Genomic DNA, 20,561 nt, shown 5'->3' with positions numbered 1-20,561 from the left:
CAGCTTGTTGTATTTCTTCTCACATCTATGAGCTCTCCTCCGCTCACCTTTTCCTTTCGCTTGTAGACTTCCAATACACAACACATTAGCTATATGTGACCACGCAAAAAACAGCCTAGATCATTGTCACCATATTAGCTAAAGTAACATCATCAACTATTATTGACCCTTATTTTTCCATGTAAATTGTCTGAGATCCCATTCTCATTTACAGCAACAACCTGGGGAATAGTTACAGGGGGAGAGGAGGGGGATGAATGAGCCAATTGTAAACTGGGGATGATTAGGTGCACTGATGGTATGAAGGCCAGATTGGGAATTTAGCCAGGACACCAGGGTTAACACCCCTACTCTTACAATAAGTGTAAAAAATCTTGAGTGACCACAGAGAGTCAGCACACCTGTTTAACATCCCATCCAATAGACAGCACCCTACCCAGGGCAATGTCCCCAATCACTGCCCTGGGAGAATGTGTAAGACCAGAGGAAAGAGTGCCTCCTACTGGCCCTACAACACCACTTACAGCAGCATCTGGTCTCCCATCCAGGAACTGACCAGTACCAACGCTGCTTAGCTTCAGAAGAAAGCCAGCAGTAGGATGCAGGGTGATATGCTGCTGGCTAATATAACTATACATTAGTAAACCCGCTACAATCATGCAGTACAGCGTAGTAAACAGTTTAGCAGTTACACCAGTGGGCCCCGGTGGCAATAAATTAATAAAACCAAAAGCTTACCTTGACATGGAAGAGTTCCAGTGTTGGATAGTCTTAGCCAGCTAGCTAACATAGCATCCTTCTGTTTGAGCCGGGAGTTTGAGTGGGCTAAACTTGCTAGCTACATTTGCTAGCTAAGTAAGTGAAAGTTATTTTTTTTAACAAAATATAGCTCTCCCTCTCTCCTCCATTTCTGAAGAAATTAAAAATTGTTCAACTGTTTTCATTCTCTCTCTTTGAGTCAACTACTCACCACATTTTATGCACTSRAGTGCTAGCTAGCTGTAGCTTATGCTTTCAGTACTAGATGCATTCTCTGATCCTTTGCTTGGGTGGACAACATGTCAGTTCATGCTACAAGAGCTCTGATAGGTTGGAGGATGTCCTTCCGGAAGTTGTCATAATTACTGTGTAAGGCTATGGATGGGGGTAAGAACCAATAGCCTCCTAGGATTTGTATTGAAGTCAATGTACCCAGAGGAGGACGGAAGCCAGCTGTCCTCCGGCTACACCATGGTGCTACCCTACACAGTGCTGTGTATTCATGTGAATACATTTTGTATAGTTTTTTCTAAAAAGGATAACTTTTTGAATGTTTCACTATTTTTACTTTTATGAAATTCACTAAGGAGGATGGTCCTCTCCTAAGGAGTGTTTGATGTATTTGATACCATTCCACCTATTCCGCTCCAGCCATTACTACGAGCCCGTCCTCCCCAATTAGCGTGCCACCAACCTCCTGTGCCTCACATACTCAAATCACTTTCTCATTTCACCCATCTCTTCCCAACCCCCATACAGTCAGACAGGCGCTTGATCCCTTTATCCAATCTACACTCCACCCGTCCACCCATCACACACACCCAGGACACAGTGCTGATGGGTTAAGCAGATACTTCATTCTTGTGTATTTTTCTTATGTTTTCTTATTATTACTTGTGTTATTATTTGTATTTTTATAATTTTTTTACTCCGCATCGTTGTGAAAGGGCTTGTAAATAAGCATTTCACGATAAAGTCTACACCTGTTTCGGCGCACGTGACAAATACATTTTGTATTTGCTGGCTCCAGGAGGTAGGCTGCTGGGTTCTGTGGCTCAGAGCAGTGGCAGAGCAGTGGCATGCTACCCAGCCCAGGACCTCATCTGCTGGGGCCGTGGTGAAACAACAGCTGGCTGGAGAACACAGACCATCCCCAGTAGAGACAATGCAGACAGGACACAGACAGACGGAGAGAGCAACAGACAGACACAGAGACAGACAGACAGCAGGGACCCACCTGGGGAAATCCCCTGTCCACAGCTAAAGGGACAGGTAAGGCTTTATGTGGCTAGTGAGTTGGGGTTTCAGTGAAGTGGATGGTATGTGAAAGAAGGTATGTGTGTGTTTACACGGACCTCGGAGTGTGAGCCACTGTTTTTGCCACAGTTAAAATATTCTGCACAGCTGGCTAAGTGAGCGCAGGTTGACGTTTATTGTCATGAATCTGACCCTAGAGGCAAGAACTGTGCGATTTCTGATAGATAGGTCCGCTGCAAAGTCAAAATTGGCTATATCGTAAAAATTCATGACAACAAAAATTGGCTTTTTGGTCTTAATTTAAAGTTAAGGTCAGGCATTAGGGTTAGCAGCGGAGTTAAGGTTAGGGTTAAGGTTAAAGTTAAAATCAGATTGATGTGACTTTGTGGCTGTGGCAGCTGGTAACCACTCTGCAGAGCTGCCTCCAAAACAAGATTCATGACAATAAATGCCAACCTACTAAGTGAGTATGAGTGTGTGCGTGCATGTGTGTTGTGTGCGTAATGTGTGTGTGTGTGTAAGCACCTGCGCCTGTGTGTGTGTGCCCTTACACCTGTGTGTGTGTGTCCTCACCACAGTTGAGCTCCTCAGCGGTGAGTGTGGCCACAGATCGTCCCTGCAGCCGTCTGGGGTAGTCACAGGTGGCAGCAGCCTGGGCATTGCCTGACTCAGCATACTGCTTCAACAGGTCAGCCAGCCACAGCAGCTCACAGTCACAGTTCAGAGTGTTAGAGTCCAGGCGCCTGCACACAGAGCGAGAGCGAGAGTGAGGATGAGAGAGAAATAGAGAGACCGTGAGAGGAAGAGAGAGGGAGAGAGAAATAGAGAGAGAGTGAGCGAGAGCATGAGAGAGAGAGCATGAGAGAGAGAGAGAGAGGGGAAGAGAAAGAGAGAGAGAGAGAAAGTTTGTGAGAAAGTGAGCGTGAGGGGATGAGAGAGAGAACGTGAGAGAGAGAGAACGACAGAGAGAGAGGGGTGGGAGTGAGGGGAAGAGAGAGAGAACGGGAGAGAGAGCGACAGATAGAGAGAGTGAGGGGAAGAGAGAGAGAACATGAGAGAGAGAGAGAGCGACAGAGAGAGAGGGGGGTGGGAGAGATTACAGTATTACTGACCATCTCATGCCTGTTTATAGTAGTGCTCTAAATATAGCGTTTAGCTGTTTTTAATGACCTGTTTGTCAGTTGCCGATGTCTGTGTATCCTGCACCTGCACAAAGCTGTGAGATTGTATACATTATACTCATCCTCAGTATAACTCAACCTCTCATAAATACAGTATTTTCTGTACTGTACAGTAGACAACAATGTAATATCAAACACCAATACAGGACTTCTAACTGTACATCATACAATACAGATCACACTACTAGCAGTCCTGTTTTATTATAGTTGCATGGTTAAATAGTATGGGTAAACATTTTGACTGGTGTCAGTAATGGGCTGAGTCTGTCTGGAGTCAGTAGTAGGCTGAATCTGTCTGGAGTCAGTAGTGGTCTGAGTCTGACTGGAGTCAGTAGTGGTCTGAGTCTGTCTGGAGTCAGTAGTGGGCTGAATCTGTCTAGAGTCCGGCTGGAGTCAGTAGTGGGATGAGTCTGTCTGGGCGGTAGTCAGCTGAGTCTGTCTGGAGTCAGTAGTAGGCTGATCCTGTCTGGAGTCTGAGTCTGTCTGGAGTCAGTAGTGGGATGAGTCTGTCTGAGTGGTAGTGGGCTGAGTCTGTCTGGAGTCAGTAGTGGATTGAGTCTGTCTGGAGTCTGAGTCTGTCTGTAGTCAGTAGTGGGCTGAGTCTGTCTGGAGTCAGTAGTGGGCTGAGTCTGTCTGGAGTCAGTAGTGGGCTGAATCTGTCTAGAGTCCGGCTGGAGTCAGTAGTGGTCTGAATCTGTCTAGAGTCCGGCTGGAGTCAGTAGTGGTCTGAGTCTGTCTGGAGTCAGTAGTGGACTGAGTCTGTCTGAGTAGTAGTAGTGGACTGGAGTCTGTCTGGAGTCAGTAGTGGACTGAGATTCTGTCTGGAGTCAGTAGTGGGCTGAGTTCTGGTCTGGAGTCAGTAGTGGCTGACAGTTCGTATAGAGTCTACGTAGTGGACTGAGTCTGTCTGGAGTCAGTAGTGGGCTGAGTCTGTCTGGAGTCAGTAGTGGTCTGAGTCTGTCTGGAGTCAGTAGTGGATGAGTCTGACTGGAGTCAGTAGTGGTCTGAGTCTGTCTGGAGTCAGTAGTGGACTGAGTCTGTTGGAGTCAGTAGTGGTCTGAGTCTGTCTGGAGTCAGTAGTGGGATGAGTCTGTCTGAGTGGTAGTGGGCTGAGCCTGTCTGGAGTCAGTAGTGGACTGAGTCTGTCTGGATTCTGAGTCTGTCTGGAGTCAGTAGTGGGCTGAGTCTGTCTGGAGTCAGTAGTGTGCTGAATCTGTCTGGAGTCAGTAGTGGGCTGAATCTGTCTGGAGTCAGTAGTGGGCTGAGTCTGTCTGGAGTCAGTAGTGGGCTGAATCTGTCTGGAGTCAGTAGTGGGATGAGTCTGTCTGGAGTCAGTAGTGGGCTGAGTCTGTCTGGAGTCAGTAGTGGGCTGAGTCTGTCTGTAGTCAGTAGTGGGCTGAGTCTGTCTGGAGTCAGTAGTGGCTCAGTCTGTCTGGAGTCAGTAGTGGGCTGAGTCTGTCTGTAGTCAGTAGTGGGCTGAGTCTGTCTGTAGTCAGTAGTGGGATGAGTCTGTCTGGGCGGTAGTGGCTGCGTCTGTCTGGAGTCTGAGTCTGTCTGGAGTCAGTAGTGGGCTGAGTCTGTCTGGAGTCAGTAGTGGGCTGAGTCTGTCTGTAGTCAGTAGTTGGCTGAGTCTGTCTGTAGTCAGTGTGGGATGAGTCTGTCTGTAGTCAGTAGTGGGATGAGTCTGTCTGGGCGGTAGTGGGATGAGTCTGTCTGGGCGGTAGTGGGATGAGTCTGTCTGTAGTCAGTAGTGGGATGAGTCTGTCTGTAGTCAGTAGTGGGATGAGTCTGTTTGTAGTCAGTAGTGGGATGAGTCTGTCTGTAGTCAGTAGTGGGATGAGTCTGTCTGGAAGGCAGAGTAAATCCTTTCTGGCAGCCTACCAGTATGGACTGAGACTGGCAAAACACACATGCACACACACAGCTATGCACACAGCTATGCCCACAAGCTATGCCACACAGCTCTGCCCAGCTCAGTCCAAACATTGACTCAGCATGGCCTTTTTGGGAGAACTCCTCTCCTGCTGTGGGAAACTGTCTGTCTGCTCCAGAGTACAGATTGGCTGGCACTTCACTTTCTATTTATCCTTTCTTCTACTGGTCTCTTCAGGTTTCAGGGAGATTTGTACATTCCAGGAGACAGTATATCCTCATTTAATCTTATCCCACTCTGAACATCATCCAAATCTGAGTGCGTAATAATCAGAGGGGAAATATTGTTTTTGAATCCCATTCCTCCCACGTTGCCAGTTGTCTTGTCTGTCTACTGTACCTCTCAACCACAGCATACTGGTTCTGGGTCCACACATCTTGGAAGTATTTTGAAGTATTTTGAAGTATACATCTCTGAAGTATTCAGAGTGAGATGTTGAAAAGGGGAAGAACATAATAGGGGAAGGTAAAACTCTGATCCTAATGTACTGCCTGTCCGCTGATCCTAATGTACTGCCTGTCCGCTGATCCTAATGTACTGCCTATCGCTGATCCAATGTACTGCCTGTCCGCTGATCCTAATGTACTGCCTATCCGCTGATCCTAATGTACTGCCTGTCCCTGATCCTAAATGTACTGCCATCCGCTGATCTAATGTACTGCGGTCCGCTGATCCTAATGTACTGCCTATCCGCTGATCCCAATGTACTGCCTGTCCGCTGATCCTAATGTACTGCCTATCCGCTGATCCTAATGTACTGCCTGTCGCTGATCATAATGTACCTGCCTATCCGCTGATCCCAATGTACTGCTGTCCGCTGATCCAATGTCTGCCTGTCCGCTGATCCTAATGTACTGCCTGTCCGTTGATCCTAATGTACTGCCTGTCCGCTGATTCCTCATGTACTGCCTGTCCCTGCTGAATCCTATATGTACTGCCTATGCTGCGCTGATCCTAATGTACTGCCTGTCGCTGATCCTAATGTACTGCCTGTCCGTGATCCTAATGTACTGCCTGTCCGCTGATCTAATGTACTTGCTGTCCGCTGATCCTAATGTACTGCCTGTCCGCTGATCCTAATGTACTGCCTGTCCGCTGATCCTAATGTACTGCCTGTCCGCTGATCATAATGTACTGTCTGTCTGCTGATCCTAATGTACTGCCTGTCCGCTGATCCTAATGTACGCTGTACACAGACAGGCAGGGCTTGTATCTCTCACAGCATTCTCAGACAACACAATAGCTGCCCTGTGCATGCACGTTGTCAGTGAACTTACAGTCTCTTCATGGACTGGAGATGGGAGAAGGTCCCCAGCACGAGATGGGTAATTCTGTTGTTGTGCAAAAACCTGCAGGAGAGAAAGAGTGAGAGACAGACACAGATACATTTATAAAGTCATAGATAAGTCATAGATAATTATAGACACATGCTGTGTGTAATGTGTACGTCTGACAGACTGTTGAGTAGGTTGACAGGGGGTGACCTCTAAAGGGATTGAACTCTATGCATCATGCCTATAGCTACAGCATGTCACAGTGTCAACAAGCACATAAGGTTAGTGACTCATGAGGAATGTGTATATTTACTATGGATTACTTGAGCTTACTACTTTGACATTACTTTTAGACATTACTTACAGCATCAGTCCCTTTGATGTAGGCCTGCAGGCTCATATTGGGAGCCATATGTTTTTTGGAAGACGGTCATTTGACGATTTTATATCATAATTATTTTGATCTGGGTTAAGAAATATGATCAGTTTACCACACATGACACATGATCAAGGCTTCCCGTCCATGACCGCTTCCTTCACAACCATACAACGATCTTACAGGAAGATTACATTCTGGATCGAAAACTGATGACAGATAAATTAATTAATAAAGCTATGTTTATTGAAACATTTTCCCCAAACAACGCCAACAAACCTCCATATTTGTTAGCAATCACCATAAATCAAAAGAAACAACAAGACGTTTTCCTTCTTATTCTTCTCTTCAATCCACAGGAGATAGATACATCTTCCAGAATGCTCTTGTCCACAAACTAGCGAGACTGGGCAATCTGTTTTCATGGAGATCTTCCCCTATAAACGTTCCAGAATCAGTGCGCCTGGGAATTCCTTCCCCTTTTCCATCTGTGTGCAGGGGGCTCCTCTCCCTCTCTGGGGAGGGTTGGGAACGTGTGTGGCAGGATTCCAGGTGTAGCCAATAAACACGGAGAGAAGGAGGAATTCAGTTCTGGCGTGAAAACAGAGGCCAGCCGGCTGGTCAGCCATCCATCCATCCAGCCATCCATCCATCCAGCCATCCATCCATCCATATGGCAGAAGGTCCAAGTCCAGTGGGGGTGCAAGAGTCTGACACAGTTCACTGAATGTCAACACTCACTCTATTCATCCACTGAATCTACTGCTACTTCAATAATACAGTTGTTTTATTTCATTTGTCCCCTCATAGTGTTCCTTTATTTCTCGCAGATCCCCTTATGTTGTGTCACGAGAGTTGATATCTCTCCAGGTGTTATCAGTGGACCCTCTGGCCCTGTAGGGTAACCAGCTGACCTGGGCTCTCAACTTCTGTCCTACACAGCACATAGAGATCTGATGGGTCGGTGGAGAACACACACGCACACAGACCTCTGAAGTCGTAACAGGTTGTGGGACCTTTCAGAATAACTATGAGAAGGACCCTGAGTTTTTCCTGACCACATGTCAGGAATCTGAGTTTGAACGGTTGGGAGGAGCACCAGACAGAAGGCAGAGTGAGGGCTCAGGGAAAATACAGCCAAACACATGCGCTGGGCACATGTATCCCTGTACAGTCTGTCCTCATAGCTATTTACCCGTAACAGACAAACAGCTTTAAAAATGGCCCAATAGACCTCAAGAGACTTGTTGAGGAGATTAGCTGTCCTGATGTAGGATGAAGGCATCTCAGAACATTGAAAGGTCATCCAACGGTTGTACTGCTTTGAAAAGCCCCACTTAAAGTCCAGCTTCATGCTAAACACATAGGGCTCTGTCAGTTGGGAACAGTGCATTCTATTCCCAGTACATTATGTAGTCTATTTTGTGGGGTTTAAAGTATATTTACGAGTATGTATACGTTGTAAAGTCTGTTCTGCACTCAGTGCCGTCTGAAATAAGTCAGCTCAGGTAGAAGACTGACGGTGACAAGCACGTACACGCCACAACAAATCATTATATCATTTGGAGAGTTGTCCTATTGTTTGTTTAAGATGCATCACTCCATCATTTAGAAAAATGAGAAGCGTAGAGTAAGAACGCCACTTGGTATAATAGAGTGAAATGTGAAGATAGTGGACTTACAGGCGTTCAAGCTTTGGGAGGTGGGTGAAGGATTCCGGTTCTAAGGACTCGATGTTGTTGAAGTGCAGGTACCTGGAAGAGAAAGGATCATGGACACAGCACAGTATCACCAGATTAGGATTAATCATAATTCAGAACTAATGGCAAGAAACAGCAAGGTTAGACAAATGAAATATGAACTCCAATTAGTGACATATTTGCTTATTAAACAGACAAAGCAACAGTCAAAGCAAGCAAACGTTGAGCCAAGCTGCACTAATCAGCAATAAAAGACATGATGACGATCTTGTGCAATAGTGGATATAGCACAACATCCACTTACTACACTATAGGTAGACAGGTAGCCTAGCGCTTAAGAGCATTGGGCCAGTAACTGAAAGGTCACTGGATCGAATCCCCAAATAGGCTAAGTGAAAGATCTGTTTTTGTGCCCTTGAGCGAGGCACTTGACCCTAATTGCTCCTGTAAGTCGCTCTGCATAAGAGCGTCTGCTACATGACTCATATGTAAAATAAATGCATTAAGACTTTGGCACAGCACACAAGCTTTACTAATAGAGTTTGACACAGCCAAGGATCTTAGTGAAGGATGTCTGGTTCATATCCAACCTAAGATTTCCTGCATCTGTCTAAAAGAGATAGATTTAGGGTGTTGTCTTCTCTCATCATAGAGTAGCAGTGTTAAGGCTGGCCAGGGGATGGTCCAAGGACAACAGAACACTGAACAGCCAAGAGGAATTACACAGACAACCATATTTAATCTCTGAGAGAGAGGAAGAGAGAAAACTTGGCAACAGACGTATAGCCCTGTAATCACAGCCAGTTGATGTATGTGAGTCACAAACCAGTGATTTAACATCAAATGTAAACATGTCTAACCTGACAGTTAACGCACAGTGTAATAGAACAAAGCGTCACAAGACATTTCAAGCACCAAATTGAGACTTATTGTGACAAGGAACTATTGTTGATATATGTTGAAGAGGAGCAGAAACATGCTTTGTGTACATTTCTACTCATGTTCTGTAGTCTATTTGGCGTTAAATTACTTTTTGGTCACAGATAGGCATGTTCGAATTTAACATATTCAACAACAAGCAAGCCAAAATGCTTGTAAAAATACTCTCATTTAAACAGCAGGGGAGCGAAGAACATTAAATCCGAGACTGGCGGTACTTTAAAGAAATGTTTATTCCCTCTCAACCTAACCTACGGCTTGAATAGCATATTTGAAGACCAACAGAATAGCAGAGGGCCATTAAAGTGGTTCAGAACTTGTCACCCACACATAAGACCCTTCATTACTGTATCAAAACTCAAACCAGCTGCAGGGCAAAGAGCCTGGAGTTTGATTTGGTTTCGCTTCATGAATAGCCATTTGTTCAGTGGCTATGCATGTGGTTATGGAGGGACAAACAGCCACAAGGCTTTTCCCTAGGATCAACCACCACGATAGGGCTTTGAGGGGGAAGATGCATGTTAGCCATTTTTCTTTTGGTGTAGTTTAGACACAAACGGCCTACATGGAGGACATGACTTTGCTAAATATAGTATCCAGTAATATCCACCCTTTTTAGACTGATGTCAGTGTACCTCTATAAGATTGACATATGAAGGCAACTTGCTGTGATATATAGCTTCCCAGAAGGTTTAGGGTTAACCAACAACAGTAGTCTCACTGAGCGCAGCCTTTTCCAACAGTTGAAGGACTTGTTCATCTACTATTGGCTGAAAGAAGGCCATTTCAGTTCAATGACATTGGTGGTCTATGTGTGACAATAATCAGATGTGATCCTATATACACGTTTATATACTACTCTGCATGGACAGTTTGCTTTGTTGGAAGTTTTGTATGAGCCGTGGTCATACACTCCTAACGTTCACCGGACACATTTCACACATTATAAAATCGTTACATCAATAAAAAGTTTTTAAATAATAATTTAAATTAATCTATTTTCTGGAATGTTTTGAACATATTCAAGTCATTAAGATGACATGCAATTTGGTAAAGGAGTTATAATGATAGCTTAAGGTCACATTTATATAGATTTTGAGCCACCCTTTCTCATGCTGATACTAAAAGTATGTCTCACAAGCACATGTCATAACAACATGGTGACCTCTACCACTCTGCTTGGGAAATGCGTGGGGGCCCTCTATGAAATAACAGAACTAGCGCATAATACAACTAGATTGACAATCACAACTAAGGTCAAAAGTGAGACAAGTAGTCAGTGTACAGTAGTCCCCACAGAGGATGTAAGACACACAAAGAAGGGCAAGCTGTGCATGGGGCAAGCAGGAGCTGTATCTGTAGTCTGAAGCACATGAAGCCAAGGCCTGCTTGAGTCTGGATCTGCCTAGCTACAGTATGGCTGCGGTAAGGCAGGGCAGGGGGAGAGCAGGGGAGGGGCAGGGCAGGGGCAAGGCAGGCACAGGGCAGGGGCAAGGCAGGGGCAGGCGAGGGGCAGGGCAGGGTTGAGTTAGGGCCAGGGTTGGGGCAGGGCAGGGTTGGGGCAGGGCCAGGGTTGAGGCAGGGCCAGGGGCAGAGATGGGGCAAGGCAGGGGCAGGGTTGGGGCAGGGTTAAGGCAGGGCCAGGGGCAGGGTTGGGGCAGGAGAGGGCTGGGGCATGGTTGGGGCAGAGCTGAGGCAGGGCTGGGGCGGGGCAGGGCAGGGCTGGTGATCTCATGCTGTAGCTTTACGCATTAGGACCGGGTGACACACATCCGTTGTCGTGACAATGAGACATGCTACTCATGCAGGGCTTCATAAGGTCAGCGCAACATACAAGGGTGAGTGTATACAACGGCATGCATAGTGGCTGTATGACAGTGGGGGCTTGGGGGGTCGCAAGGAGGACGTTTGGACAGACGGACAGATCAGATATGACGGTGCAGAGGGGAAGGGGAGGAAGAGGTTGAGTAGGAGGAAGAGGAGGACGAGGAGGTGGTCACTTACAGTTGCTCTAGAGAGACAAGTCCCTTAAATGCTTGTCTGTCAATTGATTGGATTTCATTCTTGTACAAATAGCTGAAAGGAAAAATAATCAGTAACATTAGTCAAACACACAGCGGATCAAATGACTTCTCTCTAGTACCTAAGAAAATGACAGAATGTCTTAGTTCAATAGTTACTGTATGACAGTAAAACCAACTTAATCGACAGTATATCACCGCACGGCTGCACCGTTACCTAGATGACAAATGTAAAGCAGCTGATACACAATGTGCAGCAGAGCTGAGCAAAATGTGAGTAATGTTTGAAAAGCACTTCATAAATAAAGTTATTGTTGTTTGTTACAAAAAGAGACTCACAGCTCAAATCACAAAGATGGTCAATGTTGTCAATGTCAATACATAAAAATAAAATGCTCATCATAACTTGCATAACATACATGTACAAAAACACATCACAAAAAGAAAAGTGTGTATGGAAACAAGTCTGAACAGATAGAATATACAGTATGACAGAGGGTCAGTGGGTTCCTCAAAGTTCATTGACGTCTTCCAAAAAATATAACTGGAACACAGTAATGTTCCAGAACATTTAAAGAAAAACATCACATGACATGTCTGTGTTTTCCCTCCCTCTAACATGACAGAGAGATGTGACACTAGAATAGCAATGGCTTAGGGAAATCTTCCCTTTCATCCTCTACTCATCTCCAGTTACTTTACATTGATGGGTAGTTGATGAGAGATTCACATGCTCTCATCAAATATGACGCAATGTGGGCCTATGGAAAAATAAACAGCTCCGCTTCCTCCATCTTCCTCTATCAGGGCTCTCACATCACTCAGAGAGCATATTTTCCTTACTAAACTTTACATGTCAACAAGGATCATGAGGCAAATTGAACATACATATTGTCAAAGAGCTTTCAACTGAGTAGGCCTACAGTTATTGGTGAAACTAAAAGAATCATGCAGCTCCACCGCCAAAGCACTGTGGACTTGTTGCTGTAACACTACGGAGTCTAGCTGAATGTTTAGCTTATCTTGGTTTACAGGGAGTGTGTGTGGAGAGCTTCAAGTTCCTCGGTGTCCATATCACTAAGGACCTATCATGGTGAAAACACACCCACACAGTCATGAAGAAGGCACGATAACGCCTCTTCCCCCTCAGGAGGCTGAAAAGATTTGGCATGGGTCCTCAGATCCTCAAAAAGTTATACAGCTGCATCATTGTGAGTATTTTGACTGGCTGCATCACCACTGGTATGGCAGCTGCTTGACTGTAAGGCACTACAGAGGGTAGTGCATACCAGAGGAGGCTGGTGGGGGGAGCTATAGGAGGACAGGCTCATTGTAATGACTGGAATGTAATACATGGAACGGTATCAAACATACAGTACCATTCAAAAGTTTGGACACACCTACTCATTCAAGGGTTTTTCTTTATTTTTACTATTGTCTTCATTGTAGAATAATAGTGAAGACATCACAACTATGAAATAACACATATGGAATCATGTAGTAACCAAAAAAAGTGTTAAACAAATCAAAATATATTTTATATTTAAGGTTCTTCAAGGTAGCCACTCTTTGCCTTGATGACAGCTTTGCACACTCTTGGCATTCTCTCAACCAGCTTCATGAGGTAGTCATCTAGAAGGCATTTCAATTAGCAGGTGTGTTTTGTAAAAAGTTATTTTGTGGAATTTCCTTCCTTTCTTAATGTGTTTTAGCCAATCAGTTGTGTTGTGAAATGGCAGAGTTGGTATACAGAAGATAGCCCTATTTGGTAAAATACCAAGTCCATATTATGGCAAGAACAGCTCAGATAAGCAAAGAGAAACGACAGTCCATCATTACTTTAAGACATTAAGGTCAGTCAATATGGAAAATGTCAAGAACTTTGAGCGTTTCTTTAAGTGCAGTCGCAAAAACCATCAAGCGCTATCATGAAACTGGCTCTCATGAGGACCGCCACAGGAAAGGAAGACCCAGAGTTACCTCTGCTGCAGAAGATAAATTCATTAGAGTTACCAGCCTCAGAAATTGCAGCCCAAATAAATGCTTCACAGAGTTCAAGTAACAGACACTTCTCAACATCAATTGTTCAATGTTGCGATCCAGAAATACTAACGAAATGCATAGCACTCAGAATTAAAAAGGTTTTACCAGGTATTGTTCATTCTGATCAGACAAGTTTTTTACATGGACAATACATTGGAGATAATATGCAACAACTACTAGAAATAATAGAACATCGTGGAACCTCTAAGAAGCCAGACCTGGTATTTATAGCGGATTTTGAAAAGGCCTTTGTAAGACTGGATTTTATTTATAAATGCCTGGATTTTTTTAATGTTGGTGATTCTCTTATAAAATGTGTAAAAGTAATGTTTAGCAACCCCAGGCGTAAAACAGTAAATAGCAGCTACTTTTCAGAGAGTTTTGAGGATTTAAACAAGGGTGTCCGCCATCACCATATCTATTCATTATGGTCATCAAAATGCTAACTATTAAAATCAGATCAAATAACTGTCACGTTCTGACCATTGTTCTTTTGTGTTTTCTTTGTTTTAGTGTTGGTCAGGACGTGAGCTGAGTGGGCATTCTATGTTGTGTGTCTAGTTTTCCTGTTTCTGTGTTTGGCCTGATATGGTTCCCAATCAGAGGCAGGTGTTAGTCGTTTGTCTCTGATTGGGAGCCATATTTAGGTAGCCTGTTTTGTGTTGGGTTTTGTGGGCGGTTGTCTTCTGTCTTTGTGTCTATGCCCCAGATAGGACTGTTTCGTTTTTTTCACATTCGTTGTTTTGTAATTTTGTAGTGTTCACGTTTATCGTCTTTATTAAAACATGTTGAACACTAACCGCGCTGCGCTTTGGTCCTCTCCTTCGTCCACAGAAGAAAGCCGTTACAGAACCACCCACCAKAAWAGGACCAAGCAGCGTGGTAACGGGCAGCAGCGGCAGCYGAAGCAGGAGAGGCAGCGATGTCAGGAAAAATGGACTTGGGAGGACGAGTTGGACGGAAAAGGACCCTGGGCAGAGCCAGGGGAATATCGCCGCCCCAAGGCAGAGCTGGAGGCAGCGAAAGCAGAGAGGCSGCATTTTGAGGAGCTAGCTCGGCAGCKGAYTCTGGATTATACKACTTGGGAGGAGATAGACAGGTGGTCGATCGATCCAGAGAGAGTGCCGGAGCCCGCCTGGGATTCGCTGGAGCAGTGCGAGGAGGGATACCGGCGAATGAGGTTAGCACGACGGCGCGGTAGAAAGCCCGAGAAGCAGCCCCAAAAATGTATTGGGGGGGGCACACGGGAAGTGTAGCTGGGTCAAGTAGGAGAKTTGAGCCAGCTCCCCGTGCTTATCGTAAGGAGCAGAGGATGGAATCAGAGCAGTCGGCGAAATTYAGGTATGAGTCGGAGAATGTTGAGGAGTTATTGGACAGATTGGAGGAGAGTGAATGGAGGGGAGATTATGAGACATTCGAGGAGTTGTTGATKAAATTGGAGGAGAGTGAAGAGAGAGAGCTGTTGGTTTGGCGTAGTATGCACGGTATTCGCCCTGAGGAGCGTGTTAGCTGTGTGATGCCACATGTGTCAGTTCCTAGTGCTCATCCTAAGGCATGTGTTGAAGTTCCGGAGCAATTGATGCCAGTACCTTCACAACCTGGAGTGTGCTGTTCCTGCTCCCCGCACTCGCCCAGGTGCGTGTTCCCAGCCCAGTACCACCAGTGCCAACACCACGCACCAGGCCTACTGTGCGTCTCGAGAGCCCTGTACGCACTGTTCCTTCTCCCCGCACTCGCCCTGAGGTGCGTGCCCTCAGCCCGGTACCACCAGTGCCGGTACCACGCACCAGGCTTATAGTGCGCCTCGAGAGTCCAGTGTGCCCTGTTCCTGCTCCCCGCACTCGCCCAGTGGTGCGTGTACCCAGTCCGGTACCACCAGTTCCGGCACCACGCACCAGGCCTACTGTGCGCCTCAGCAGGCCAGAGTCTGCCGTCTGCCCAGCGCCGCCTGCGCTGCCCGTCTGCCCAGCGCCGCCTGCGCTGCCCTCTGCCAGCGCCGCCTGGCTGCCCGTCTGCCCAGTGCGCCTGAGGCTGCCCGTCTGCCCAGCGCCAATCCTGAGCCTGCCCGTCTGCCCAGCGCCATCTGAGCGCCCGTCTGCCAGCGCATCTGAGCCGCCCGTCTGCCCGTCTGCCATCTGAGCCGCCCGTCTGTCCAGCGCCACTTGAGCCGCCCGTCTGTCCTGAGCGCTAGAGCGTCCGCCAGTCAGGAGCCGCAGAGCCGCCCGCCAGTCAGAGCCGCCAGAGGTTTTTATTGCAATTCATTGTGGAGAGCTCATTTACTATCTTTTGTGATATGAATACCAAGAATGTCTACTTCACCGTCAGCCCATTTTATAGGTAAGACTGCAGGGTAATGTAAAAGTTGTCCGCCAGTCCAGGAGCCGCCAGAGCCGCCCGCACAGTCGGAGCTGCCAGAGACCGCCCGCCCAGTCAAGGAGCTTGCCAGAGCCGCCCCAGTCAGGAGCTGCCCTGCAGTCATGAGCTGTCCTCTCAGTCATGAGCTGCCCCTTCAGTCATGAGCTGCCCTTCAGTCATGAGCTGCCCTTCAGTCCGGAGCTGCCATTCAGTCCGGAGCTGCCATTCAGTCCGGAGCTGCCATTCAGTCCGGAGCTGCCATTCAGTCCGGAGCTGCCATTCAGTCCTTCGTCCACAGAAGAAAGCCGTTACAATAACAACATTAGAGGATTAGAAATCCAAGGCTTAAAAACAAAGGAGTCAATGTATGCCAATGACTCAAGTTTTATATTAAGTCTGCAAGCTAGATCCCTGCAATGTCTCACTGAAGATCTAGATAACTTTTCTGGACTCTCTGGACTAAAACCTAATTATGATAAGTGTACAATATTAAGTATTGGATCTTTAAAAAATACAACTTTTACATTACCCTGCAGTTTACCTATAAAATGGGCTGACGGTGAAGTAGACATTATTGGTATTCATAACACAAAATATATAAATGAGCTCTCCACAATGAATTGCAATAAAACTTGTCAAAATAGACAAGATCCTGCAACCATGGAAAGGTAAATACCTGTCTATTTATAGAAAAATTGCCCTGATTAACTCCTTGGTCATATCTCAGTTTACTCACTTACTTATGGACCTGCCTACTCCTGATTATTCATTTTTTAAATCATATTAGCAAATATTTCGCAATATCTGGGACACTAAACCAGACAAGATAAAGCGTGCCTATGTATATACTGAATATGAATTGGGTGGGTTGAGATTATTAAATATAAAAGCACTAAACCTCTCTCTAAAAGCTTCACTTATTCATGCTTGAACCCTAAATGGTTCTCAAGTAGATTACTAAGAAAAGCTCATCCATTGTTCCAAAATGACCTTTTTGCCTTTGTGCAGATTGCCATGTCTAATTTTCGATTAATTGAAAATTATACATTTTTCAAAGTATATATTTTTTTCAAACAAGCATTGCAGAGCTGGCTACAATTTCAATTCCATCCCCCTGAAAAGATAGAACAAATATTACAACAAATATTATGGCTGAACTCAAATATGCTTCTCAACAAAAGACCTGTATTTATGGGAAAGATGTTGGAAAAGGGTATTTTGTTTTTAAATGATATTGTAAATTGGAATGGTAGAGTTATGTCTTTCATGGAGTTATCAGAATTACAACCAATTGATTCCAGCATTACCACAAAAATGGAGCAGGCAGATGGCAGCAGGAGGAGGTAGGGAACTGGTCTGTCTGCCCAATATAAGGGACCAAAACTGTCAGAGAAATAAAAATAGCATTAATAGGAAAGTATACTAGTTTATTTGAGGACCAGGATGTTGACAGCTGCGCCATACAGATTGCAAAATAGTTGGGAAGAGATTTTTGATTTACCGATTCCGTGAGTTGATAAATAAAATTACACAAGATTCAAGACTTCGTGCCTTTCAGCTAAAATTATTATATAGAATTCTTGCCACCAACAAAATGTTGAATATTTGGGGGATATAGTCATTGAAGGATACGGAATCAATAGACCATTTATTTTGGTATTATTTTGGTCTCAGGTTCAGGAATGGCTGAAAATGCATAACATTGATCTAAAATTGACCCTAGAAATAGTACTGTTAGGAGATCTGGAGAGACCGGGTCAGTCAATTACTAATATACTAAAACTCTTAGCAAAAGTATCACAATCTGAGGATTTCATTCGATTAGATAGATTGAAATTGTATGTTTACATCACAGCATTGTTGAAAGATATATTGTGCATAGAAATTCGAAGAGGTTGGCCAGCAGAGATGGGTGGGATGGGCTGAGGGAATCTGAGGGTTGGGATGTGGAATTGGAGAGAAGTGGGAGTGGAGTTGCTGGGCAGAGGATAGAATGATGGTCAAAGATAAAAGTAAAAACACAAAAACATAACAAAAAGTAAGTTTGAATGACACTGACGGGTAGTGTTGAGAGAATGCCAAGAGTGTGCAAAGCTGTCATCAAAGCAAAGGGTGGCTACTTTGAAGAACCTCAAATATAAAATATATTTTGATTTGTTTAACACTTTTTTGGTTAAAACATGATTCCATATGTGTTATTTCATAGTTTTGATGTCTTCACTATTATTCTACAATGTAGAAAATAGTACAAATAAAGAAAAACCCTTGAATGAGTAGGTGTGTCCAAACTTTTGATTGGTACTGTATGTAAATCATGTTTGACTCCATTCAATTGCTCCCACCAGCCTCATCTGGTGCTTAAGAACTAGTACATCCCTGGGGCTGAGCTCCCTGCCATCCAGGACCTCTATACCAGGCGGTGTCAGAGGAAGGCCTTAAAAAATGTCAAAGACTCAAGCCACCCAAGTCATAGACTGTTCTCTCTGCTTCCGCACCAGAGCGCCAAGTCTGGGACCAAAAGTCTCCTGAATAGGGTCTACCTCCAAGTCACAAAACTGCTGAACAGTTAATCAAATGGCTACCCGGACTATTTGCATTGACCTCCTTTCCTTTGCTTTGACTCTCTTGCACTGGACTTGACCCACACACACACACGCACACACACAAACACACACTACATATGCTCACACACACAAAACATACACTCACATACATAACTAATGCAAACACACACACACACACACACACACACACACACACACCCACAACACACACACAAACACACCACACACACACACCACACACACACACACACACACACACACACCACAACACACACACACACACACACACCACAGTCACACACACACACACACACATAGTCAGCCTTTCACACTCTTCACATACCCTGCTGCTACTCTATTATATATCCTGACTGCCTAGTCACTTCACCCCTACGTACTACATGTACACATTACCTAAACTACCTCATACCCCTACACAGTGACTCTGTACTGGTATTCCCTGTATATAGCCTCGTTATTGTTATTTTATTGTTACTATTTCCTTTTTTAGCAAATTTCTATTACTTCTTAACTCCGCAATCTTTGGGAAAGGGCTCGCAGGTAAGAATTTCACGATAAAGTCTACACCTGTTGCATTCGTCGCTTGTGACGAATAGAATTTGATTTGATTCGACTTGATTTGTGTGTGAGAGATTGTGCTGAGGCCTGGAAGTGTGGGGTCTGCGTGGGAAACCGGATGGATTCGGAAGCTGTGGGGTCAACTCTCAAGGGGAAGAATACTGAGATCTCTTGCTTGAATAACCCCAAAGCTTCTGTGACCTCGTACTCACACAGTTCAATGACAATTCAACTGACCCGCCATTTTGTAAAAAAAGAGGAGGAAGGGAAGCTGCTAAGGTACACAATAGTAGATTTTGGTAGACAGAAGCTGCTAAGGTACACAATAGTAGGTTTTGGTAGACAGAAGCTGCTAAGGTACACAATAGTAGGTTTTGGTAGACAGAAGCTGCTAAAGTACACAATAGTACATTTTGGTAAACAGAAGCTGCTAAAGTACACAATAGTACATTTTGGTAGACAGAAGGTTCTCTTTGGTAAAAGGAGTAAATTGGTCATCAAAAAGAAAGGAGGACCAAGGCTCTTTTCGTATAATTAATTCAAATGCCTTTATTTGTATGGCATGTTCAATGGAAACAAAGTGCAAAAATGTACGACATTTTACTCTGACTGTACACCCACACACGTGTTGTGAAACAGAAGGAGAGAGATCTTACTCCTCACCGCCAATTACAAAATACTGAGAAGAACCCAAGGCCTGTAAAGTAATCTTGACCATCTAACGACATTTCTAACTATGCAACCTGACAAAATTCCAGCCTAAACCTCAATCAGAGCTCCACAGAACAAAAACAACAGCAACAGAAACCACAACAAACCACATCAGGAGATGTGGATTTAGATAAGTGATGAGTAGGGCCCTGAGTACCTCCTGACCATGTGAAGAAACTCTGGTTAGGCTATAGCCTAAAGGAGGTGCGATAGACTAGTGTCCTTCTAGGGGGTGTACATCAAGTTGCCTCACGCTACAGTAATAGGAGATAGGCTCCTGCTCCTATGAGCCGTTCCGGCTGGCACAAGCCAAGACTACCTACTTCTAGATCAAATCAGATGGTCAGAAAAATACTTCTTGCATTAGTCATCATTACCATGAACCATATTCCAGTAACACTAGACCCTTTGACCGAGAGCTAACCCTTAAAGCGGCTGTACAGACTTCTGTTAGGTCATACAGTGGAGGGGGCTTTACTAGGGGCCAAGCGAAAGAGGTACTATCTCCCAGGTTATAAGGGCAGGGTGAGAGGGGCCAAGGGCATAGAAGGACGATCCCCCAGGCTATGGGTTCAGGGTGAGAGGGGCAGGGGGGGAAGAGGGACAATCCCTCAGGAAATGGGTGCAGGGTGAGAATGGCAGGGCTGAAGGGCTGAATACAGGGGCTGGATCAGTGTGCTGGCCTCAGATTAACTCTGGTTAAAAGGGACAGGGCCTTCTAATTAAAACTAGTCAAAAGTCACGGGAGTCACCCACACTACAGCATGCAGAGAGGAGAGGGATGTGTGTGTGTATATGTGTAGGTATGTGTGTGTGTGTGTGTATATGTGTAGGTATGTGTGTGTGTGTGTGTGTGTATATGTGTAGGT

The 20,561-nt window shown here is 45.1% G+C and overlaps 1 pseudogene; it reads right to left on the bottom strand.

Moving 5' to 3' along the window:
• Window positions 1-20,561, bottom strand: part of LOC111968858 (peroxidasin-like) — an 83,832-nt pseudogene that overhangs the window by 32,662 nt on the left and 30,609 nt on the right.

This window comes from Salvelinus sp. IW2-2015, linkage group LG9 (genome assembly GCF_002910315.2).
Source record: "Salvelinus sp. IW2-2015 linkage group LG9, ASM291031v2, whole genome shotgun sequence".
In the NCBI taxonomy this organism is placed as follows: domain Eukaryota; kingdom Metazoa; phylum Chordata; class Actinopteri; order Salmoniformes; family Salmonidae; genus Salvelinus; species Salvelinus sp. IW2-2015.
This window is presented reverse-complemented; position numbering and strand designations above follow the sequence as displayed.